The following is a 26,441-nucleotide window of genomic DNA, read 5'->3' on the forward strand; positions in this document are numbered from 1 at the left end:
CAACAATTAAAAATAGCCCAGATGGGTGCCAAAAATTTGTCCAGGATGCGTTTATACTCCAAAAATCAAGACGCAGAATAGCAGTCTCCTTTTAAGAGTTATAACTTAACATTGCATTTAAAAAAAAATGCATGATAACAGTTGAAGCAGTTCGTCTATTGCATGTTTATATAGAAAAACGTTTAAACATAGTCCAGATGGGCAAATGAAGGTGTCCTTTGTAAGTCCACTTTGGTGTGTAGGAATATTTGGCCCATCTGTCTTGTTCTCTCCTCTTCACATTTCTGATTGAACACCAGTGGGCGGACCAAGGGTGTGATGATGTAGGAGTTGATGTCTTGCTGTAGAGGCATTCATGTGCTGATGTATTTATCTTTATGATGTCACAAAGTAGGGAAAAACCAATGAGACATTTTTGAAGCTTGGTTTAAATAAATGCTCTTTTTGTATTAAGGAGTTCATTTTGAGTTCTAAAAATTACAGTATGTTCTTATAGTTAAGGATTGTTAACACATCCATCAATAAGTGAAAATTACTATATACAGTTGTCTCAGTGTAGTCTCTATATGGTCTCCCCTCATACAAATCGGCTCATCTGAAAGTGCATGCTGTTTGAGCACTCTGGAAAACAGCAGGCCTCAGGCTATTCATGATCTCCCTTAGGCTGCAGGGCTGTTAAAACATCTGTGCCGGAACTTCCTGCAGAGTGAAAATGATTATGTAATTCACAATAAAATCACACTCCACTGTAGGGAATATTACAAAAACATACTATTCACCTATTTTTGCTGTGACAAAGACCTTCTTGCCAACAGCATTTCTGCTTCTGCAGATGCGAGCAATATGCAAATATTGGATAATGTGTTTTCAAGTGAGCAGGAGTTATTTGATTAGGTCTAATTATGTTTTCCCCAATGCTAAACACTCTAAAGTATCATTACTCTTTATAAATACCCCACCTTCTTCAACTAAATCTGCATGAGAGTTGATTTATCCCCCAGCTCTCAGTACTTTTCTGAAAGCAGTAAGGCAGGTAGAGGTCGACTCAGCAATTTTCTTTGATCGAGAGAGAAGCTTCCGTTTCTCAGTGAGTTCTTGATTTCACCGCTTCATTTTGTGATTCCATTACCTTGCTGGTTACTCAAATTTTGAAAACAGAAAGAATAAAATTTCAGATTCTTTACTACCAAGACTAACACAGGAAGTATGGTTATGTGCTTTCAGTAATTGTTTGTGATTACAGTCAATCCATCTTGAGAAAATTGTGCAATAGACATTGCCTGTGCTGGTTTTCAAAATAATTGAAATAATTCAATTTGGAATGCCCAATTCCCAATACACTCAAAGTCTTTGTGGTGGTTTAGTGACTCAATCCGGGTGGCGATGGACGAATCTCAGTTGCCTCTGCATCTGACGCCCATTTCACACATACTCCGTGTGCCTAAATTGACCCTGTAATTTAGTAACTGTAGAACACATTAACTGTAATTATGCGTATATGATGAAATTATTACAGTTTCTTGACAATCTATGTCTATTTTAATGTGACCAATGCGCTGCCACTTTAATTCAGTGCGGTGCAACACAGCAAAAATAGACTCGGTCCGTAAACCATCGCTGCACTGCTGTATACGCACCGCAACTGGAACGGATCGACGGACTGCATCCGCGTGCAGTGTAAAAGCTCTAACCTGTTAACATGGGTACGGAAAAAAATACGCACTGCATACCCACCGCATACGCACTGCAAACGAGTATGTGTGAAACGGGCGTGAGACTGTCTATCTGCGCATCTTATCACATGGTTTGTTGAGCGCGTAATGTAGACGTAGCACGTTTGGAGGCTTCATGCACAACTCACCATGCACCCCACCGAGAGCGAGAACCACATTATAGCAACCATGAGGAGGTTAACCCAACGTGACTCTACCCACCCTAAAAAACAGGCCAATTGGTTGCTTAGTAAGCCTGACTGGAGTCACTCAGCACGTCCTGGATTTGAACTTGCAACTCCAGGTGTGGTAGTCAGGTAGTCATTACTTGCTGAGCTACCCAGGCCCCCAAACTTGTATTTTTGTAAAATTATTTTTACGTGACACCTGGTACAGTACGCATCATGGCACTTTCCTATGGTAAAATGAATATTAGAGGTGCTACTACAATTAATTTTATTCGCTTTCACAAAAATCACCAGTAAAATTGTAGATTATTAGTTATTAGTTTATTCATTAATAAACATTTACTTTTTACCCTGTTCTTCACACAATTCTATCTTTTGAAATCGAAACACTTTTACTATATTGCATTACTTATAAGGCAACATGTTTTAAAGTATGCTGTAAATAACCAATAACATATACAAGGTTGTTTGAGTGCGATCAAATTGCGCATTAACTCATTTTGCATAAGCTCACTTGCGATGCAAAGGGTCAGAGCATGAGTTCTAAAAAGTATGCAAGTTGACACGTGAGCCAAAATTGTCATAAAAGCACCTCAAAAAGATCTGGTTGCTTCCGCAATTTATTTTTCATGTCACTCTTTTAATGACGTTATCGGTTAGGTTTAGGTTTAGGTTAGGGAGGTAGGTTTTGTTGATTTAAAACTCTATAGAGCATTAACCTTAAAAACCTCTGTTTGAGAGAAAATGTATTTTGTTTATAGCGGCACACAGTCACCTCATAATCAACATGGTACATGTAAGAAACCACAATATACACTACCGGACAAAAGTTTGAAACACTTACTCATTCTTTATTAGAATTGGGGGGTTTTTCTTCACATTTTAGAATAATAGTAAAGCCATCAAAACTATTAAATAACATAAATGGAACTATGGGAATTATATTGTGACTAAACAAAATCCAAAATAAATAAAAACTGTGTTATATTTTAGTATCTTCAAAGTACCCTTTGCCTAGAATTAGCAGATATGTACTATTGACATTTTCTCAACCAACTTCTTGAGGTATCACCTTGGGATGCTTATTAAACAGTATTGAAGAGTTCCCATATATGTTGAGCACTTATTGTCTTCTTTTCTTTATTATTTGGTCCACTTTTTTTAAAATAACATTTTAGTATTATAATGAAATTAATTAATGTGGTGACACAATTATATTTTTATCTACAAAACTAATTTCAAACATTTAAGCATACGCCTTCAGATTCAAAAGATTTTTAAGATCTTGAGAAACATTTCAGTCAAGTGTTTATATATATATATATACTGGTCAAACAATTTCTTATCCAAGCAATTGCGGTTGGATCTACGGTGCATATCAGTGGCTTTCTCCTTCTCTGTATGGCAGTGCAGCTTTGCCCCTGGGTGCTTCGACAGCGCAGTAAAAGAGTTTATTTCTCTAAAAGTGTTATTTTCTCTAAAAGAGCATATACACAGCTGGCGTTGAACGTCCTTTTCAGGACGCGTCTATAAAGATGCCCTTCCGCCCCTGTGTAGTTCCTGGATGCGGTAGAGTGCTCTCCGCTCCTGACGGCCACAGGCGCTGTCTCGTGTGTCTGGGCAGCGATCACACTGAGGCACCGTTTGTGGATGGCTCATGTTCTCACTGCGAGAACATGACCATGGCAACGTTGCGATCGTGGCTTTCCTTCCTTAGAAGGAACGCCACTCCAGCCACCCCCAGCGTCGCTCCTACTTCCCACAGGATTGAGGGCGATTTGGGGATGGCAGCGGGTGCGGTTTCGCCCGACACGCTCGTTGACTTCCGTCCGGGCTCGAGGCAACTGTGGCTCGCCTCACGGCCAGCCTGCTTATCCTCTTGAGCCCCCCGAGCCGGATGAGCTCGCCGATGCATCGACTGGGCTGCCGCCTTCGGGCCAGCACACCCAGTCTGAGGCTGACACCCAGATATCCGACATGCTTGCCCGGGTCGCTGTCAGCGTGGGGCTGGACTGGAACCCTCCATCCTCCCCACAGCCTTCGCAGCTGGATGATTGGTTCCTCGGGTCTGTGCGCCGCTCAAAATCGCCCCCCACCCCCCTGGTCCCTTTCTTCCCGGAAGTGCATGATGGGCTGACAAGTTCGTGGAGGACACCCTTCTCCACCCATCACTGTGCCTCTCGCTCATCCACTCTCACTACCCTTTACGGCGGTATGGCCCACGGGTATACGGCGGTCCCCCAGGTGGACAGAGCGGCTGTGATCCACCTGTGCCCCGAGAACGCTGCCACCTGGTGGGGTTGCCCTCTGCTCCCCTCCAAGGCCTGTAGGATGATGTCTTCACTGACCTCCTGCAAGTCCACCAGGTCAAGGCCCTTAAAGATCTGCGCTTGGGTAGTCCTAATCCCGACGTGCTGCAGGAACTGCGCTCAGTGACCGACCTCGCCCTCAGGGCCACGAAGGTCACAGCGCGGTCACTCGGGCAGGCGATGGCCACTCTCATGGTTTAGGAAAGACACATTCTAACTTGCGTCTGGCATCTAGATTGGTTCGCAGTGGTAGACCTGAAGAACAGCTATTTCCTTGTCTCTATATTGCCTCGAAATCGACCCTTTCTACGGTTCGCGTTTGACGGCCAGGCATATCAGTACAAGGTACTCCCCTTCGGCAAGTCCCTGTCCCTTTGCGTCTTCACGAAGGTCGCAGAGGCAGCCCTTGCCCCGCTTCGGGAAGCAGGCATCCGCATTCTCAACTACCTCGACGACTCATTCTGGCCCACTCTCGAGAGTTACTATGTGCCCACATAGGGTTTCAGGTCAACTGAGAAAAGAGAAAGCTCACCCCGGTTCATAGCATCTCTTTTCTTGGCATGGAGTTAGACTCAGTCTCAATATTAGCGTGCCTCACCAACGTGCACGTGCAGTCAGTGCTGAAATGCCTCACCGTGTTCAGGCCGGGTACGACGGTCTCCTTAAAACATTTCCAGAGGCTCCTATGGTATATGGCGTCCTCCACGGCAGTCGCGCCACTGGGGTTGATGCATATGAGACCGCTTCAGCACTGGTTCCAGACTCGAGTCCAGAGACCGTGTGTTCATCACCCCTGCCTACCGCCAAACTTTCAAACCCTGGACAGACCTCTGCTTTCTACAGACAGGAGTACCCTTGCAGCAGGTGTCCCGACGCATCCTGGTCACCACAGACGCCTCCAAATTGGGTTGGGGCACCGTGTGCAACAGGCACGCAGCCGTGGGCCATTGGAAAGGGGCCCTACTGCACTGGCACATCAATTGCCTAGAGTTGTTGGCTGTACTTCTTAACTTTTTTTGTACTGAATAGGTGCTCCACAGACTGGGCTCCCATGTGGAGTTTTCCCACTGTGTGTATTTTCCGCAGTTCGGTCTCATTGCGAGCGGACCCGCGTCTCCGTTGGGCAGTCCTCACTGACCCCCCGCCGCCGTGTTTGTAGCAACGCCTCCCTCCCAATGAGGTTGGATCTACCACTGCACCATTCTCTACATGTGACCTAAAAGCCCATGTGATGTATTTCACCACTCTTTACCTCCCCCAGTCTGGGCAGTTTTGGTCTCCGCAGGGACTTTCCCCCCTGAAAGAATAGGAAAACTGGGAATGAAACTGATGCATTTCCCTCCCTTTATACCCGTATGTCCGGGGGCGTGACATGCAAATTCTGTCTGCCAATTTCTTATTGGCCTTTTCTCATAGATCAGAGATGCAAAAGGCTCTCAAGAGAGACCCCTAGTGTCACTTCTTCGACACAACGTCTCATTCCCTCCATCAGGGATCGGAGGTTACATCCGTAACCTAGACGTTTCACAAACGGGGGTTTACGAACCTCTGGGTTTCGTGAAAAGGCCAATGAGAAATTGTTAGAGATGAGGATGCATATGAAAATATTTCCATCATTTACCGATTTTTTTAAACATTGACAGATAATTCCAAGTGTTGTCCGTCAATTGACAAATAATGGGGGAAAAACCAAGGAAGACTGCAACTTAAACCAATAATTTTTTCTTGTATATTATGTTTCACTGTTGGTCGCTCTCTCTCTCTCTCTCTCTCTCTCTCTCTCTCTCTCTCTCTCTCTCTCTCCCAGATAGCAAGAAGTCGGCGGTCCGCTGGCGGTGCGCCGGCGGCAGTAGAAGCGGCAGAATGGCGATATCGCAAACACGCTCGACGGCGGTCCGCCGGCGGCAGCCGCTTTTTAAAAGCGGCAGCCGCCTTCGATACACGGACGGCCCGCTGGCCAGCCGCCGCTCCGCCGCCGTTATATCGAAGGCGGACCGTCGGAGGCAAACGCTTTTTTCGAGCGATCTGCGCGCTTATTGTATATATATATATATATATATATATATATATATATATATATATATATATATTTATAGCATGCAGTTTATCAAGAATAATGATTGATCAAACCAGACAAATTTCCATTTGGCGTTTTAATTCCACATTTCAAAGTACAGTAACTGTCATTGAAACAAGATGTCATATCACTGAAATATAAATAACAGAAAAATACAAACATTATATATACACACACAAAAGAACATGTAAGTGTTACAATAGTGTTTTTTTAAAAAAAAAAGAAATTGGAAACCTGCAATAGTTGTTAATAATATAAAGAGGTCAGCTCTGGGATGAAAAGAATTACCAGTAAACACAAGCAATGAGGATATTTGGTACCAAAGAAAGTGCAGGATACCAAATAAATTGAGGTATAACATCATATTTACAAGTCATTTCTAACAATAGGTTAAGTGGTAATAATTTAGAGTAAAGCTCTGGAGTAGAATATACCATTATAACTGCAATGCTGACTTGTGGCACAAGGATTTACAAGCTATATGTAACAATAGAATAACAGTTAAACACTGTGATGGAATGAAAGTAGAATTTTTGGTACTAGTTAATGTGCAATATCAAGTATCAGAGGTATGAAATAGGATTTACAAACTATAATAGAATTGTTAAGCACTGACGGAATTAAATAAGCCAATACTAAAGTCACGGTAAGTAGAATATTTGATACCAGATAATGTGCAAATATCAAGTATTAGATGTATAATCTAGGATTTACAAGCTATATTTAAAAATAGAATAGTTAAGCACTGTAACAATGAAATAAGCAGCAAATTGTATATGAAATAATTGAGATCTTTGGTATCAAGGAATGTGCAGGTATAATATACATTTTGACATTCAACTTACACATGACAACAAGTGGGAATAAATATAATTAACAGCAGAAAATCTGGCTGTAGAGAACACAGCCAATCAGAATGTCTGGAGAGGTTGGGGACTGTGTGGCGTAGTGGGCTAAGAATCACCGGTTTTCCCCGACCCCCAGAATGAGGCAGTGCAAATTGGCATATCTTCAGTGATTCCTCGTGCACCTGTATAAAAGGACAAACCATCCCATATTCATCCAAGGAGCTGCCCTCAAAGCAGGGTCACGAGAGAAAAAAAAAAAAAAGAGCAATTTCCACAGTGAACAGTGTGGATTGGGTGAGTGTATTCTGACACTTTTAGCAGGCTTCTTTAGGGGTCTTGATGTTACTGACTGCAGGATAAAGAAAGGGTTCCAGTTGTCAGTGATGCTGGGGTGTCAGTAGTCAGCCGAGGTTTAAGGGGTCGGCTGTGGGTCCCTCTCAGCTGTGCGGCGCCTTTTTCCACCTTCATGTTCAGATGCTCCTTTCAGGTAACGCGTAACGTTAACCTGGATCGCCTCATCAGTGGCATCCTGTGTTGCCGGGTTCTTCCGGATGGCTCCTGTAGAAAATAAAGATCTGTCATTCCATTTGAATGGAATAAGGTCATACACATCTACTTAAATATAAAAAAATATCCAACTTACTTTGAACAATGGTCTTCAGGAACATGTCTCTAAAACATGCTTTATCCCCTACACCAGTCCAGGTTGTATTGATGGAAAGGTGATTAGAGAAGATACTCTGAAGCATTCGCCACACGGTTGTCTTTAGGTCCCTCCCACATTTGATTGCCAAAAACCGAAGCTGAAAATACAAAAAAAACATGTTACAAATTACATTTCTCTGAAGCTTCTCATAAATTTAAAATGTGACAGGCTGTGGATTCAGACTGTAGAATATGCAGTGTACGATCTTAATTGTACTTTTTAGATTACCCTATACCATTATAAACGAAATCGGCACACTTACAAATCGTTGCTGGAGCTCTTTATCCTGCCTCAAACTGTTGTCAAGCAACGCCAAATGTTCCTGGGTGTCTAGGGGGGAGTAACAGATCCCCTGTCAGGGATAACTCTCCAACAGACACATTGGCACTGAAACGTTGCAGCATAGCATTTTGTCGTCCATGCTACGCACAACATCGCCAAACTCCCAAGACGTCGCAGCATTAGGGTTTGATCTGCACCTACAGGGGTTCCCAGAATAAAAGAATAAAGTAGTCAGTCCTGGACCTTCAAATACTAAACTATGACATTTATATCTAGGTCTACTACATGTACAGGTGGCCCCAGTGGGAATTAAACCAACAACCACAGGTGTTGTTTGCAAGTTGTACCCGATTGCCCAGTGCTGAGCAAATGTCTTCAACATTGTCCCAACTTGCTTCACCTGCTCTTGAAGCGAGCAGCTGTCATCTGGGAAGTAACAATATATTGATTAGCAATACACTAAATATAATAGTAATATAATATAACCACAATTATCATACCAGTAACTTTCTCTGTAATTTCTATCCACAGTATGTTATGCATGGCATACAAGTTCATAATGAAGAACGCTTATGATAACATCAATTTCATTTTTTTTCTTTGAAGCAGAATATTTGTTTGTAAAAGGGAGGAAAAGAAAATGAAATATTGGTATACAGATTTTGGTTGATATATCATACTGTACAGTGAAATGTGCTATTGTTATATCCCTACTCACCTGAAGGACGGATAGATCAGGCAAATCTCCAGTCAGGCCTTTGTAGAGTGTGTGCTCCTGCATATCCACAGGTATTTTAATTCAAACATGCAACATATTGTAATAAATCTACAATATTCAGCCTTTACCTTACACCCTCGGTTGTTGCTCTACACTTATTATATTAAATACTTATTTATATAGCTTGCTCACTGTATAATCATGATAGCCTAATACTTATAACACAAGATTGCATCTTAAACGAATGACTGAGTTGAAAACTTGAATAAGAACGCATTTTACACAGAGGGACCAGCTAGGGAAACTTACCTGCCTACAATAACTGTTTTCATTTGAGTTACATTAATCATGAATAACCTTAGCCGAGTCCCCAGGAACATCGGGCTATTAAAGTAACAAGCCTATAACTGCGGTCTTATTAATTCTAGCTTCACCATACACTCAACTGTGAGGTTTATCTGATTTTCTCATGGACCTGTAACACAATGCCCTGACAGTGACTTCACCGGTGTCCTGATCTTTATTAGAAACTGAGAGGAGACCAAGTTAATATAATTGATATCACAATTATCACAAAAATTAACAAACAGTCTGCTTTAAAACTAAGAAAAAACAAGCTTCTATACTAATGTTACATTAAAAATGAACACGTGGCGAACTAGCTTAGCCGCTATCTGCCGGCACACCACATTAGATTAAAATACTTACCCTTGTAGTTGTGCAGATAACTCGATATGTAGAGTTTAAAGCCCTTGTCACTCTTGCTTGTCGGAGCAGGGGACCAGGCATCAACAATGCGATGAACATCGCTGATGCGTATTTTCGGAAGATTCTGGAGACGTCGAGTAAAAACAGACATTTTGGGCGACGCGCAAGTAAACCGGAAACAGATTTGGCGACAGCGGAACTTCACTGTTCAGTCTTTGTCATGTGTTTTAGCAATACATTTTTAACATTTATAATGTGTTTAGATTTTTTGTATTACCTTTACAGGGACTTTAACACTTTCTTAAACATTTGTACAGGTCAAATTGCAAAACCTGTAAAAGGTAAAATAACAAATAAAATCGAGGTTGGAAAAAATGTAGACATAAACGAAATTTCTGTGCAACTGTGAAACCAGAGGATAATTTCGCTTTTTCATTGAGTTTATCCTTCACGTCAAAACAGGGATTTTCATGTTTATGATAGATATCACCATGGTTGCAAATTAATAAAAAATAATTAAAGTATAGGCTACCCGATATTTTGGCGATGTTGCAGATGTCTTTCACTGTTCACTGATACAGGCATTGGTGAAAAGTCTAACTTCATCAATTTATTCTGCTAAATTGTTCATACCCTGTATTAAATATCTATTTTAAAACCTAATCAGAATCAGAAAGATATTTATTGCCAAGTAAGTTTTACAAAAAGGAATTATTTTTGGTTTATTGGTGCCTGTCTCAATGTGCATCAATCAAATAAATGTAAACAATTTTCACCTGTGTATAAATAATTCAATATATTTTACATATATTACTGTATAATCGCTTCAGAGTTTCAAAGTAATTTAAATGTCATTTCCTAAACCTTACCTTATCATGGAATCAAGAGTCAAGAATCTGTTATAAACCCTAATGGCTTTGGAGCAAAAATAATAATAGCCAACATGGCTGGTCGATTTTGAGAGTCTAAGCTGTCCTCGTATTTCAAAGCGGCTTGCCACCGGCCGGCCGCGGTCGATTGCCGCGAGGCAACCGCCAGAGAAAATGAAGCGGGCAGCCCGCCGTCTGAACGCACCTATAGCCGACAGCTTGGGGACGGCGGCAAAACGAAGCCGTGCGGACATTTTTTGCTATCTGGGAAATGGGCGTGACGAATTCGGCGGCAAACGCTTCATCCCCGCCAGTGAGACGCACCTATAGCCGACAGCTTGGGGACGGCGGCAAAACGAAGCCGTGCGGACATTTTTTGCTATCTGGGCTCTCTCTGTTCCTGCTGCATATATCAGTAAGAAATAGAGCAAGAGTGCACGCTCTCATGCAACTGACTGACAGTGAAAAAATTGCTCTTTTTAATACAAAGTTATTTATTTAATCATCAACAATGCAATCATGTTTTCAATGTACCCTTCATTAAACCTGACATTATTTGCTCTGTAATCCTGAGGTGATAGCTGCACCTTCTTGGCCTGTACTCTTAACGCTTGTTTGGTGGTTCTATTCATGGCCAAACAGACTGGTTGACATAGGCTTCTTACAGCTCACAGCTGCCTAAACTTAAAATATTCGCTAATTTATAATTTCCTAAAAAATATAAATATTAAGTAGTTGCTACAGCTCTGGCTTTGTTACTTCAATTTACTACTGTGAATGTAGTGCAATCTCTGATTGGGATAGGAATTAATTAAATTAAATACAATTTATGCATTTTATAAGAAGAATAGATGTTATAAAGGTTCATTAAAATATAACAATAATAAGAAAAATATAGTGTGAAGATGCAAAAATGTATTATATTTCAAAGGTTTAGCTATATTACAATATCAGGGGTACTTCATGTTAGTCATTCAGGTCATAGAAGTTCAGAGGACAAAACTGTTTTGGAACCCATTTGCTCAAGTATTGAACAGGAGGATTAATCAACTGTGTGTCGATTTATTCAGAAGCTGAGTTGTTTTAAAAAATAATATAATCTTAAACTCAAAACAGACTTCGGTTTTTCCTGAAGCTGGTCCCTGCTCATGCTCTTTAGATTGTTTTGACTGCAATGATTTTTCCATACAGTGTGTTTTGGTCTCCCTGGTGATGAAAGTGAGTAAACCGATTAAGACGCTGTTTTCAGAAGATAGCTATGTAGGCCTGGATAGAGGCCATAGCCTCTTTTGTTTGGACAAAACCAGTTCCACCTGCATTACTGCCAGCTTGTTGTCAAAGTTTCTGGCTGCCAAGGTCCCTTAACTGTAGACTGAGTAAAGGCAAACAAATGCTTTCGTAACCTGCCAATCTCATCAGCTTGATGGACCTTAGCTACTGAGTAGACAATGATTGGAGAGAGCTTTCTACTGTAGGGTATTACATATATAATTTAGACATGGTCAGTTATGTTGGGTAATTTGCACACATTCTACCCCCATGTAAGGATATTTAGTATGCTAAATTTAGAAGGGAAATCTCGAAATATGTGAGCTATGAACTAAATTAAACTGTCCTTATTAGGTAAGGAAATGTATAACATTCATTCGACATCGCATTCGACAACCATTCTAAATTAGATAAATAACAAATAACTAGATTATTTGTCTTTAATAGATTCTCCACCATTGAAATCGTAGTACAACTTCTAGTTGTATCAGCTCACAATTTCTACTGTAAGGAATTAGCTTTAATAAGTGAATTATGATTAATTCACTTATTGGAGTGATATTAATCTCATGGCTTATTGAAAATAATATCACATGAACTTAGGTACAACTTTGAAGTGAAATCTTGTAGAAACAGGGATGAGATTATTTATCGAAATATACCACAGTCAAGTCATCTTTGAACACAGACAAACTTTATTACTATTCTAAACATAAATCTAATCTAACACATATATTCATAAGACAGGTTGTTGAAAAGAGTGATTAGTACATTGAAAATGAACTTTACGGAGTCTGTTGACAATACCTTAAGAACCATTTAATTCTTCTTTGAGTCTACATCGGATTACCCAAATTATTTGATTATTACACCAGTACCTTATGCACAATATTGGAGATGTACATGCTTGTCTTTGTGGTGTTTCCTTGCATTCTTTTTGTGGCTTGGTTCTGTGTCGAAAGTTCGTTCCGTCAATGTTTTGATCTCTGTGTGACCGAATTTATTGTCTGTATGACTGATGATTTTAGCTGTGAAGCGAGGCCTTCTCACTCCTTCCGTGGATCTCACATTGCATGGAAGAGTCAGCGCGAAGTCTGAGCAGTCAGCAGAGCAGAAGAGAAGAGACTGGAGAAGAATGAAGAGAGAGATGAAGAGACCAAGAGGAGAAGAGTAAAGAGAACGACATGGAGCAAGAGCGTATGTTCTTCCTGTTTGAAACTATTTGAACTGAAATTGGCCGCATCCCCCAAAGGTGTCCTGCACCAATCAGAAGTGACTTTTCAGAGTCAAATGGTCAACTGGGCTGTCTTTCCTGACAGTTGGATTATGGTCCTTTGTTTCAGACTCTTCAAAATGTCCCGCTCAAAAATAGTGCATATTTAATCATAAGCTTTTATATCTTGAGAATGGTACAAGAGACATGGTATTCATTTTCATCAGCTTTCTCTGCATACGCCAGCAAACGCTTACATACTAAACTTGACATTTATTCATGACTGTTATACGTGTAGTAACAAAACATGAATATATCTGGGTACAAAATCATATTGGTTTTACACATCATTGCATTTTATCAAGTTAAGCCTTATAGTTACCATTCTTAGTAGAATGAGATGAATTATACAAAATGAAAGAATATATTTATCAATTATATGTGATTGAACATCGCTACACACATTTTAACCTCTTCCCAATCCTGTAAAATTAGCCTAAAACGCCTAATCAAGGCATACCCAAAGTAAATTTAAAGCTGTTCTTGAACCGTTTGGAGTACATGCATGGTTTTGGTCACATTTGAAAGGGGACACTCTGAAGTTTTTTCTCCAGCAGTCAGAATTACTGTAAGTGCTACTGATTCTGAGTAATAGAAGTTTGAACACAATGAAATAGAAGTTTTTTTTTTCCGCCTGAAATTTGTTATGCATGCAGATGACTATAACTTGTAGCTATTAGCTTGAGAACACAATGGGATCACAGCATGAATCCTTACCTAGTCCAAGTTCAAATGTTATAACAATATCATAAAAAATGAATATTTTACACATGTTTTTCTAAGGGTACACCCAGGCGTTTTACAAAAGTGCCTTTTGGATACTCCAAAAGGACACTTTAGTAACCTAGGACAAAAAGGCTGCAACTTTTGAACGCTTCAACGTACAGTCATAATTTTGGGCTCTAATGAAAGATGACACTTAGAGCTATCATATTCCATATCCAGATCCACTATTAGTTTTGCTGACACAGAGTAACTGATGCATAAACACATTAGAGTGCCTTTTCCCTTCTTGAAACTAAATGTTGTGCATATAAAAGAGTCAAAACTAGTGCTATGGTGGACAATTTGTTTATATAAAAAATACACAACAAACTATTTACATTAATTTTTACATAAAGTATTTACAAACCATTATAAAATTGTACATGTTTCTAGCAACATGCCAGTCATTGTAGCAGTCACATTTGTGTACAAAGCACATAGGCACAACACAGGAGAGTACTTCACTGGTGTCTTTGCATGACACTGCCTGCACTTCAGACGACCAGCGGTGCAAGATTTGGTGATGTGCAACGGCCTGTGATGTGCTCTTCGTGGAGCAGGAGATACGGGTCTGGCTGTGGATTGAGACCCCAACTCTGCCAGCTCCTCAGCAAGTGTCTCTCTGAAAGCCCTCCTCTCTTGATGAGGTGCTGTCCTGCTGCTCCACTTTATGTGGCCGCTTGCTGAGTGGGGGATAATAAATAAATGTAATTTACAAAGCTAGACACAACTTTTCCATCTTTTCTGTATTCTATATATATATATATATTAGTTTTTCTTTTCGAGTGTGTAAATATGTATTATTGTATGTATATTTACTGTAAATACTGTATACTTTGCCAATGTACTATGGAACAAAGAGATGGGCCTACACCTCCCCCATGAATTCAGCATTGTAACAAATAGATGGCCCTACACCTCCCCCACCTCCCCGCATTGTAACAAATAGACTCTCAAACACAACACATATTCTTATTTTCAACTTATATTTATTGATTTATTTACTATATATATATATATATATATATATATATATATATATATATATATATATATATATTTACAGTAAATATACAAAACATCTATATAGCATGTCAATTGATCTGAAACAAACAATGAACTAAAAACACGCACAAACGGTTCAAACACTCACTGAGGAAACACACGACAAAGGGTAATTACAAAATGTGTATTCATTATTCAAACTAAAGCTTATTTATGCGGAATATACAGTAATATATGTTATAAACACAAGAAAACACTTACTTGTCCAGAGCCATGTCTCATCTCTCCATATTTCCTCTGCCTCTGAATCATCTGTATTGTTTTCAGAAATTTCATCTCCAAACTCAGAATTTTGACAATGAATGCCTTCTTATATCACATCCTGGGGTGAAAATCCTGTTTTTCGCGTCCATTTCACCATATTTAAATCACCAAATGTGTAAACAGTTCCAAAGCAGCTCTGCATGCATTTACGCGCGGAGGCGCACAGCAGTGGGTAAACTCGAGGAAACTTTGCGCACACACACAACAGAGCCGTCCTCTAATCGTTCCACTAAGCCACATATCACTGTTTTCAGAATTTCATTGGCTATACGATGCGTCAGTCATTTCCACTCTTCAATGTAATTGGTTTGATCAGTAAACAAAGGAAAGTGGGTATGCCCTTACACTCGACACAGATGGTGGTTGGGTATTGAAGGCTGTGGACAGGACATGGAAGCTCCTATTGGGTCAAATGAGGTGTCAATCGAAAGGTCAGAGTGCGTGCTTCCATTTTGATACCGGATATAGGAAATGTTTACATCTGAACTGAAGTTATTACCGGTAATATGTGAAAGATTAGGCACAGCTGCCAGGTGCTTTGAAATGATGCAACAAGAGTCTGTGGATATTTATTGATGTAATACTGTGATTTGGACTAAACATTTTACTTGATTTGATCATTTGGACATTTGACAATGAAACAACACCGTTTTTGTCGGGAAGTTATGGCTCAGTGTACAACTATGAGGCATCATAGGTGAGTTGCCTAAATTTTGTTATTGGTTGTTTATATGTTGGTGGTCTGACAAAGATATAGATTGTACCTGCTGTTGTGATTGTATCTTAAAATGGTTTATATCAATAGAAAATCAAGAAATGTAGCTTTCCAAAGATATGTGGCATGTGTACCAATGTAACACACAGCTGTTTTGTTTATCGCATACTTTTATTTTGTACATTTAAGGGCCCGTCCGCGGGCCTAGATTTCCATGGCGTTAAAGAGTTTCATCAGTCTATAATCATTCATTTGTCAGGTACAAACGTTACCACAGTTCAAAGTGATTTTCAGCATTATCTAGCAAGGCTATATTTAGATGAAATGTCTTAGAGTTGTGCAAATCTGATGGTCCTTGTTACCTTACACAGAACAGCCTGGTGTAACTGGGTGGGGGTTCTTGTGAAGGCCTGTGATTTACGACGTTGACACATTCTAAACTGAAAGGCTGGGTTTTTCCTAGATCCAGATATATGTTGTTTCAATTCTTCTGCATATATAATCTTACACTACTAACACAATTCATAGAAACTTTGGAATATAAGCTTATTCTGTACGAAATGGTCAAGTAGAACATTGTGTTTTTAATAAGAGGAAATTGACCTTGATGTCACAATGTGAGTTTTCGTTGTCATTATGGTTGAATGGTGAGGAGGCATATTCACTGCTTCTTCAGATATAAGTGGTTCCCGAGGTGATTTGTATTGCTCAAGCTTTCATAAGGAGCTACAAAAGAGCTAGTTCAGTTTGAATCAGAGTTTCCCAAATGGTTTTCCTTCAGGACCTAGATTTTTACCTTGGAGATCAAGTGATGACCCAACATGGCACCAAAAGAGTAAAACATGTTTTTTTACATTTTCTAAAGAAAATATAAGTGGTGCTTGCCCTTTCAAAAGTTATCACCAGTTTCTATGGTGTTCTGGCTAGTTTCTAGGGCATGTTAAATTGTTGCTAGGTGTTCCTGCAATGTAGTTGCTTACTGGTCCAAGTCAAAAGACCCCACCATTGTGTGTCTATGATTCTTTGGGCCGGATTCACAAAATTCTTAACTGTATGAACAATAAAAACAGTGGTGCTTGCCTCAGCATTTCCCAACAATATGTAAAATAATTACCATGACTTTGGCTGAAAAGGAAAATTGTAAATTTTGTTAATGTATGGACTAGGTTCTACGAGAGTAACATCAAGAGTCATAAGCAGTCCCACATGAAATCTGCACCCACAGAACTGTGTCAAAATCTCTGCAGATTACCACAGAATTGAAATGCCAGTCATGCAAGTTTTAAACATGCCATTGCTCCTTGCGTTCATAAAATACTGTGGCTACTATTAAGATGCTTTCAGCTATCAATAAGAGAAAATGAAAAAAAAACTCTGCAGAGTCTGTTTGTGCTTGGTCATTAGCAGTGAAGAATAGCTATGTCCCAAATTCTAAAGAACTGACAGAAAGTTTGCCACAGAGTCAGTGAACGTGTCAAAATCCTTTTAATCTTATCAAAAACAACAACATGAAAATTAAAACTGATGGCTTGCTCAATTTACATATTATGTGCCACTTGCTGCACTAATAAAGAGTACAAAGATATCCCACAAATGCAACTCAAAAGGAAAAGGTACCAATTCGTCATCTATATATTACCTAATTAAACTTAAAAATCTGGTTTTACAGTGTGCAAAGGGTAAAAAAATAAAGGAATAAAAGAATATCATTGTATTAAGATCAAAGCTGCCATGATCAATAAGGTTTTGCTGTCTTTTGTTAAATTATGGACAGAATGACAATCACTATGTGCATTACTGAATGATTTGACTTTGAGGAAATGGTGAAACAGGGATACTCCACCTTACCCAACAAACCCATCATGCTCCGCTGACATGCTCACCAGAATATCTCACAGACAAGTTTCTCAATGTCTCTGTCAGTCACTTGCTTTTAAGTGGCACTTAGTAATTTAGTGCAGCTTAACAACTCAAGTATGGCGCAGGAAAGGCTGTGTCTTTGTTCATGCACTACCTAACATGTAACATGTCCTGATGCTAACATAATCTTAACTTTAAGGTAATTAAATGTGCCTTACTTATGCTGAAAAAAATAGATTTTTGTCACAAGTTCGATGTAGGCTTCTTTTGTCCAACAAATAGCGTTAAGTGCTCCTTTCCCATTCTCTCTATCACTGACACTAATGCTGCGTCTGAAACCATGTACTGTCACTGTATGTACTGTTTTTGATGAAGGACAGACTTATCTGCTGGAAAAACTGTACATTCTTTTAGGTATGCATGCGAGTAGTATGAATAGATTTCAGACATACTTCATCCGGGTACATGGGCATTGTCTCGTGACCCGAATATATGACATAAGAACAACAACCTCGAAAACTGTTTTGTTAAACAAGCACCATTTAAGCACAGGGAACAATTATCTTGGTATATATAGCACTTACGGTTGAGAAGAGCTGACCAACTCAAAATTTACCACCTTTTTTTTAAATCCAGCGTTTTGAAAGTGATGTCGCCTCAGCTCCTGAGGGATTATGATCATAAAGTGTCCATTCGATCTGCACTTCAGAATCTCACTAGTCTAGTAATCTAGAATAGTTGGTCATCCGGGTATTTCTCACTTACTGCTTTATTCGGACATACATACTCCATTGGCATACTGTTATTGTCATATTATATAGTAGGGAAGTATGGATATTCGGATGCAGCACATATCACTGCTGTGTGAGTTGGCAGTGTATTGACTCCCGGCGGACACATTGCAAAGGTTCTGCCCTTCCAACCAGCATTTATGCTAGTTTTCTGTATTTTCTGTAAATGCAATAATCGCTAATAAGAAAAATTAGTGCGTTAAACTTTTTGAATTAATCGTATGCATTAATGCAATAATTTGGACACAGTGTTCCCACGAATATTTAAAAAGTCTTAAAAAGTCTTAAATTCAGTTTTCCAAAAATGTAAGGTCATAAAAAGTCTTTAAATATCTTAAATTATACAACAAACGTCTTCATTTTTATTTAAAAATGTCTTAAATTTGTGGGCGGAAAGACAGGAATTGTTATATGACCTAATGTGGTTAACAAACTTCAAAAGAATACGATTTAATTAAATAAATGCATGTGATGCGTCCTTCAAAGTGAAAATGTAGCACTATTGTAATTTCTCCAAGCACGCGGGGGCTTGTCAGTGTTTCCAGCTGTTGCAGAGCAGTTCACAATCATTAAGCTATATCGGAAATTTATGACAAGCGAATACTAATGATCAACTGTTGATAATGTCTTGGTTACTGTCATAACCTCCGTTCCCTGATGGAGAGAACGAGACGTTGTGTCAATGTAGTGACACTAGGGGTCTCTCTTGAGAGCCTCGGTTACCTCTTATCTTTGAGAAAAGGCCAATGAGAATTGGTGAACAGAATTTGCATGCCCCTCTCCCGGGCATACAGGTATAAAAGGAGGGAAGTGTGCATCTGTTCAGACAGGTTCTGAGCTGAGGAGCCGAGAGAAGGTCCCGGCCAATTCAGCGGCTAGTACAGTGTTGTGGCAAGAGGGACACAACGTCTCGTTCCCTCCATCAGGGACCAAGACATTCCCCTTCTGTCACTCACTCATGTATTGACACTAGGGGTCCATATCTAAAAACGCCACAACACTGAACCATGTTACATGGACTGCTGATGCTGGTGCAAGCAAGCTGCTGCAAAAATAGCAGGTGCATCAGACTGTACATAACCTTCCCCAATGCCCCAAAAGACTTCATGTAGTTCTGTAGAAGCGACGTAACTAGCATGGGAGCAGGCCGCACCAGCCACAGCCTTTTCTCTCTCTATGTTTTCTCTCCATAGTGTGTTAGATGCGGCTGAGGCAATCTAACGCTATAACACGCATCAGGGAAGGTGTTCTTTTCCTATCCTAATCTCTCAGGGGGAAATGACACCGCGGAGACCACATCCTGCCCAACAGGGGAGGTTAACATATGGCAAATACGTCACATGGGCTAACCAGCCACATATTTAAGTGGCGTGATGTTAGATCCTGCCTCGACGGGGAGGAGCTCTACAAACACAGAGGCCGGGGGACAGAGGGAACTCTGCCCAAAGGAGACACGGGTCTACCAGCAGGGGGACCGTACCACGTAAAATACATCATGGGATTACCGGAGTAATCAGTACCTGTGGAGCACCTGTTCCAGTACAGGCAACCCGGTGCCTGCAGTGGATATGGCTGAAAACTCCTCTGCTGATTCGGAGACAGAGGGCTAGGAAGGTAGGACATTCAGGGTCCATGACTTGTGAACTTGACTGGGTGAGTAGAGCACACGTCTTATCCTCAGGAGAGGGGAAAGGCGCTATGCCCAACCAATACACCAGGCCAGCTATTCCGTATTACCGAATTCTACGTGTTCGGTCCGGCTCAACCTGGAGATTGTAAAATCTTGCGAAGGTATTGGGTGTTGCCCAACCCGCCCCTCTGCAGATGTCTGCTAGAGAGGTACCATTGGACAGTGCCTACGAGGATGCCACACTCCTCGTAGAGTGTGCTTGATACCCGCAAGGAGGCGGACACAGCCTGGGTCTGGTTGGCCAACGCAATGGTGTCCACAATCCAGTGGGCAAGCCTCTGTTTGGAGACAGCTTTCCCTTTCTGCTGTCCACCAATGCAGACAAAGAGCTGCTCAGAGCGTCTAAAGCTCTGAGTGTGATCCAAATAGGTGCACAAAGCATGCACCGGACACAGCAACTCTAACGCTGGGTCTACCTCCTCCCGGGGCAGCACTTGCAGGTTCACTACCTGATCCCTAAAGGGGGTCATTGGAACCATGGGCACGTATTCCAGTCGGGGTCTCAGGATGACGTGAGAATCTGCTTGACCAAACTCCAGGCAAGTGTCGCTGACAGAGAACGCTTGCAGGTCTCTAACCCTCTTGATGGAAGTGAGCGCAATCAGGAGGGCCATCTTCAAGGAGAGGGCTTTTAGTTCAACTGTTTCTAGTGGCTCAAACAGGGCTCTCCAAAGGCCAGAGAGGACCACAGAGAGATCCCATGAGGGGAACAGGCATGGCCTAGGAGGGTTCAGCCTCCAGGCACCTCTAAGGCACCTGATGATCAGGTTGTGCTTCCCTAACAACTTACCACTCCACTGCGACATGGTGAGCCACTATGGACAGCCACCCCTCCAGCCTCTCCTGCAGGAATGAGAGCACCGACCTGACCCCCTTCAGATCGATAAGAACACCAATTTATGAATAAGCGGCACTTTAGGGCGTAAAGCTGCCTAGTAGAGGGAGCTCTGTCTTGAGTGATCATGTCTACAATGGCTTTTAGTAGACCGCTTAGATCTTCCGCATCCCGTCCAAGGGCCAGATGTGGAGGTTGGGAGGCAGACAGGGAGGTGCTGTCACGAGGAGCGTGAGATCTGAGAGCCAAGCCCGAGTGGGCCAGTAAGGGGCCACGAGAGTGACTTGTTCCTTGTATTCCCTGACCTTGCACAGGACTTGTGCAACTAGGCTCACTGGGGGAAATGCATACTTGCGCAGCCCCCGGGGCCAGCTGTATGCCAGCGCATCTGTGCTGAGATGGGGCTTCCATCAGAGAGTACCAGAGCGGCCAATGGGTGGATTCTTGGGAGGCAAACAGATCTACCTGTGCTCTGCTGAATCAACACCAAATCAGCTGGACCACCTGAGGGTGGAGTCTCCACTCTCCGCTAAGCATTATCTGCCATGACAGCACGTCCGCTGTGGTGTTGAGGTTGCCCGGGACATGAGTGATGACCTCAGCCGCTGCTGACTCAAAAAGAGGAGATGGCGGGTGAGTTTTGACATACATCGAGAGTGAATGCGGCCTTGGCGATTTATATACACTACTGTCACTTTGTTGTCTGAGGGGATCAATACGTGCTTGACACGGATAAGCGACAGGAATCTGCACAGGGCAAGTAATACAGCCAGCAACTCTACATTTACATTTACATTTATTCATTTGGCAGACGCTTTTATCCAAAGCGACTTACAAAAGAGGAAAACATAAGCGAATCATCTTAAGGAGACAGAGGTACGAAAAGTGCCATACTACAAAGTTTCACTATCATTAGAATAGTATACAAAACAGACTTAAGTGCAACAAGAAATGTAAATAATAATAATTATTATTAGAATTATTTTTTTTTGTGTGTGACCGGTTAAGTGCTTTTGGAAAAGATGTGTTTTTAGCCGTTTTTTGAAGATAGAGCTTCACGGATTGAGTTGGGAAGGTCATTCCACCACCGTGGTATGATGAAACTGAAAGTCCGGGAAAGTGATTTGGTGCCTCTGTAACAGGGTTAAAAAGGTGTTTCCACTTGCCTTGTCTATTATAAGTGTATGTGCCTTTAATTATAATCGACCCGCACTCTCTGTTCATTGGCTGATGTCGTGTTGAGAACTGGTTCCGGTTAGGTCATTAATTTTCACGCCAGTCAAGAGAGTGTTTGTGGTGGAACCTTTAAGAATGCTGTGAAACTGATCACCACATTTGAATGTGTTTTAACAGAAATAAATAATCCACCCAAGGCGTGAGATGGTGTTGGTCTCTATTATTACACACAACGCAGATATGAAGTTAGGAACCGTTACAATGGTGCCTTGACAATGACACTGGAAGCAGCGTGCTAAAACAAATGATCGCAGGTTTCCGGAGGAGTTCGTACCGTGGGTGCCGAGAGCTGTTCGCGCCAGAAGCTGTTTGGTGCAGTACCGCTTTTAACCACAAGGAGGAGTACATGAACGTGTTTCACCACTGAGAGGAGCATAAGTTGTTATTGTGGTATCCATTTGAATGAAACATTGACTTATTTTACAATAGAGTTGAAGATTTAACTTTTGTATATTTTTGAGGATTGAACTTTGAAAAACAAAATATTTTTGAGGACAGAGTTATTGAAATGTTTTATTGTTCAGGCTGAAATTTTAACAAACACATTTTCACTGAACGTTGAACTCTGAAGTGAGAATATATTTTGAGAATTGAAGATATATATTTTTTTTCTTCCTCAAAGTGCTTTCTGTAGTTCTAAAACAACAAAAGATACATATCAAGGAAAGGGGAGATTTTTTTATTTTATTTGGGTAATCCTTTTTATTCATCATTGCTATTGTCAATATTGAACATGGAGTCAGGGAACAGTTTTGGGAGAGGTAGAGGTCTGCTCATGTTTTCTCCTATGCCATCAGTTGGGAGAGGCAGATTTGATTATCCTCCTGTCACATCTACTCCATTGTCTGCCTTCAAGATGGTGCAATATGTAAATGACAATTCAAATCCTCCACAACCCCAGTTCAGTGAAGGTGGACTGAAACAACCAAGTTTTAGAGAAGGGAATGAGTCGATGGAATTAATAGTTGGGATGGTAGAACGAATGGGACGCTCTATTGGGGAGAGCATAGCTTCCTGTTTAGAATCTAAAGTGTGTAGTTCATGTAATGCAGACTCATCTGTTTTGAACAGAGTTCTAAAATCTGAAGTCAAAGAACCTGTTTGTTTTAGGGGTGCTCGAGCTGAGCCATATACAATACATGAGTGGGAAGCCATAGTGCTGTTATATTTGCGCAAAACAAGGATGCCAATCGAAGAACAAGCTGATGAAGTCATGAGTAGGCTTATGGGGAGGGCACATGAAGTTGTGAGGGTGGGCTTGCGTAGTAACCCCTCTATTGATTTGTGCAAAGGCCCGAGTCCTATTTTTTATTTGTTGAAACAACATTTTAGTGACACAGCTTTTTCTAGCATGCTATTAGCTGATTTTTATGGCACCCTTCCACATGCTGGTGAGAACCCCTTTGATTATTGGCTGAGGCTAAATAGGGCAATGGACATGGCTGAGGACTGTTTAAAGAGACAGGACAAGAAAATTGACGACCCGTCCCGTGAGCTCACTGTAATGTTTATCAGACATTGTCCTGATCCAGAGCTTTCCCTAATTTTCAAGTGCAGACCTGTGGAACAATGGACAGCAGCTAATGTTCATGCACGGTTGGAAGAGTATGGTAGAGAGAAGCGATGTAGCTCTATGCCTATAGTGTCCCCAGCAATTACTCTTCTGAAACAGGAGGTTGCTGTTCAGCCTACTGAGACAAAGGAATCTGTTTTATCCCAAACTCAGTCTAAAGAGCCCATGGAACGAATCTTAGCGATGTTGGAACGTGTCTTGGAGCATGGACAATCAAGAAACCAGTCTGGGACAGTGCGACATCAGTTTAAGTCACAGAGAAATGGAGTGAGGCCTACTCTACCATGTGAGGTGTGTGGAGATGTTGGCCACACCACCCATTTTCACTGCAGAGCAAATCACCTGTGTTTTCTTTGTTACAAAGCTGGTCATGCACTTGCAGAGTGTCCTAAAGCCAAAGCTTGCCCAGCTGTCAATATGATACCTGAATCTGATGCTGTTCCACATATGGGAAATGAATAGGCCTGCATGTGGAGGGGGTGAGTGCATGGCCAAATGATGATCCCCCATCATTGATAGATTATGATCTGGAATCAGTATATAAAAGTGTATGTGAAGAGTTTAGTTCCAAATGTACAGTTGTCTTTCAAAACACACAAAAACTTCAGCCATATAATGATCTGTTCTACACCACAGTGACTATCGTTGGAAAAGTTGAGGTGAAAGCAATGCTCGACAGTGGGTCAATGGCTTGCACTATGAGCTCCGAGATCTTACCTCAATTGCTGAGTACTGGTGTTTTGTCAGACCTTTCACTTGCCCCAACAGATGTCATTTTGGTTGGATGTGGAGGCACCAGAACAAATCCTTTGGGAGTGTGCGAGCTGGATATGGATGTATACGGCTGTCATGTCATTGTTCCGACTTTGGTAGTCGATGGCCAGGGTGATGATCTAATTCTTGGCAGTAACCTCTTGAAACATTTGATTCATCAGCTGAGGGACTCTGCAGAGTTACAAATGATTGTATCTGAACAGGAGTATGATATCACTGAACAAAACAAGCTAATTGATCTGCTAGTCAATGTGGAGAGATGGAAAAACAGTACTGTCCCTGACTTAGTAGGAACTGTAAAGATCAAAAAGGCAGTGTCACTCGAGCCAATGAGCGAACATTTAGTCTGGGGGAAACTGGAAAGCAATCATGACATCTCAGCTCGTAGTGCTGTTATTTTGGAGCCCAGCAGTGTAAAATCAAGGCCAAGGTCAGTGCTGGTTGGAAAAACAGTAGTATTGATACATAAGAATGGATGGGTTCCGCTTAAAGTGATAAACCCTTCTGAGAAAGTAGTGACTTTGAAAAGACATTCTAAGCTTGCTGATGTTTTTCCTTGCTTGGCCTTAGAGGATTTTGACTGTTCTGAATTTTCTGATGGTCATTTATTTGATTTAGAACAAAACGTTCAGAGAACAGCTGATGTTTTAACTGACAAACAGGATGAGATGATCTTAACAGACACTCCAAGCACACCAGTCAACTCTGAAATAAACGATTCATGTACTGCTGATGACACTGCAGTCTTACATGACTTAGGCCTAGATGACTTGGATGTGGAGTCTTGTGACGTGTCTGCTGACTGCAAAACAAAACTTATTCAGCTTATTTCGCAGTACCATTCTATCTTTTCCAGACACAAGTTGGACTGTGGAAAAGCAACAGGCTTTGTTCATCGCATTCGTCTGAGTGACGACAAAGCCCTTTCGATTGCCGTATTGACGCCTTGCTCCGAATCAATATGACAAACTTCGGCAAGCTTTAAATGAGATGGAGGACCGTGAGATCATACGAAAGTCTAATAGTGAGTTTGCATCGCTTCTTGTTTTAGTTTGGAAGAAGTCAGGGGATTTGAGAATATGAACAGACTTTCGTTGGATTAATGCTCATACAATCAAAGATGCTCACCCACTTCCCCATCAGATGCTCTTGCTGCATTGGGTGGAAATGCTTACTTCTCGACCATGGACCTCACTTCCGGTTACTATAATGTGGAGGTGCATGAAGATGACCGAAAGTACACAGCGTTTACATCACCTTTTGGGTTATATGAATATAAACGTTTACCGCAGGGCCTGTGCAACAGTCCGGCTACCTTCATGCGAATGATGATGGAAATATTTGGAGACCAAAATTTCATCAGCCTTTTATGTTATTTGGATGATGTCCTTGTGTTTGCACCCACTGAAGAGCTGGCATTGCAGCACCTGGAAATGGTGTTCAAGCATCTGAAAACTCATAATCTTAAGCTTGCCCCGAAGAAATGTCATCTCTTGCAGAGTTCTGTGAAATTTTTAGGTCACATCATCAGTGCTGACGGTATTGCTACTGATCCAGAAAAAGTCAAAGCCATTGCTTCTGTCACTGAGGATGATCTTATGGTGGAGGGTACCAGTGTTCCCTGCCAGCGGAAGATAAGGTCTTTTGAAATGGGCTATCTGTGATAAATTCCATCATTGGCTTAGGGGTCAGAAATTTACAGTGTGGACAGACAACAACCCGTTAACATACATTCTGTCCAAAGCTAAACTGGATGCTTGTGAACACAGATGGCTTGCTAAACTAGCACCTTACCAATTCGACATTAAGTACATCCCAGGTAAAAAAAAATGTAGTTGCTGATGCCCTGAGCCGAGAGCCCTTTGTCCACCCTAGCGTACTCCATCGTTTGATGAGAGTCCCTTATGATAAATT

At 41.2% G+C, this 26,441-nt stretch overlaps 1 protein-coding gene and 1 long non-coding RNA gene across 4 annotated transcripts in view; one reads left to right on the forward strand and one right to left on the reverse strand.

Moving 5' to 3' along the window:
* Positions 1-26,441, forward strand: part of usp43a (ubiquitin specific peptidase 43a) — a 223,712-nt gene that overhangs the window by 85,260 nt on the left and 112,011 nt on the right. The window lies entirely within an intron of this gene.
* LOC127646091 (uncharacterized) lies at positions 7,525-8,443 on the reverse strand. The gene is made up of 3 exons (XR_007970877.1): positions 8,103-8,443; positions 7,778-7,937; positions 7,525-7,692 (listed from the first exon to the last, which is right to left on the reverse strand). It is a non-coding gene; the product is annotated as an uncharacterized LOC127646091 (long non-coding RNA).

This window comes from Xyrauchen texanus, chromosome 7, assembly GCF_025860055.1.
Source record: "Xyrauchen texanus isolate HMW12.3.18 chromosome 7, RBS_HiC_50CHRs, whole genome shotgun sequence".
NCBI lineage: Eukaryota > Metazoa > Chordata > Actinopteri > Cypriniformes > Catostomidae > Xyrauchen > Xyrauchen texanus.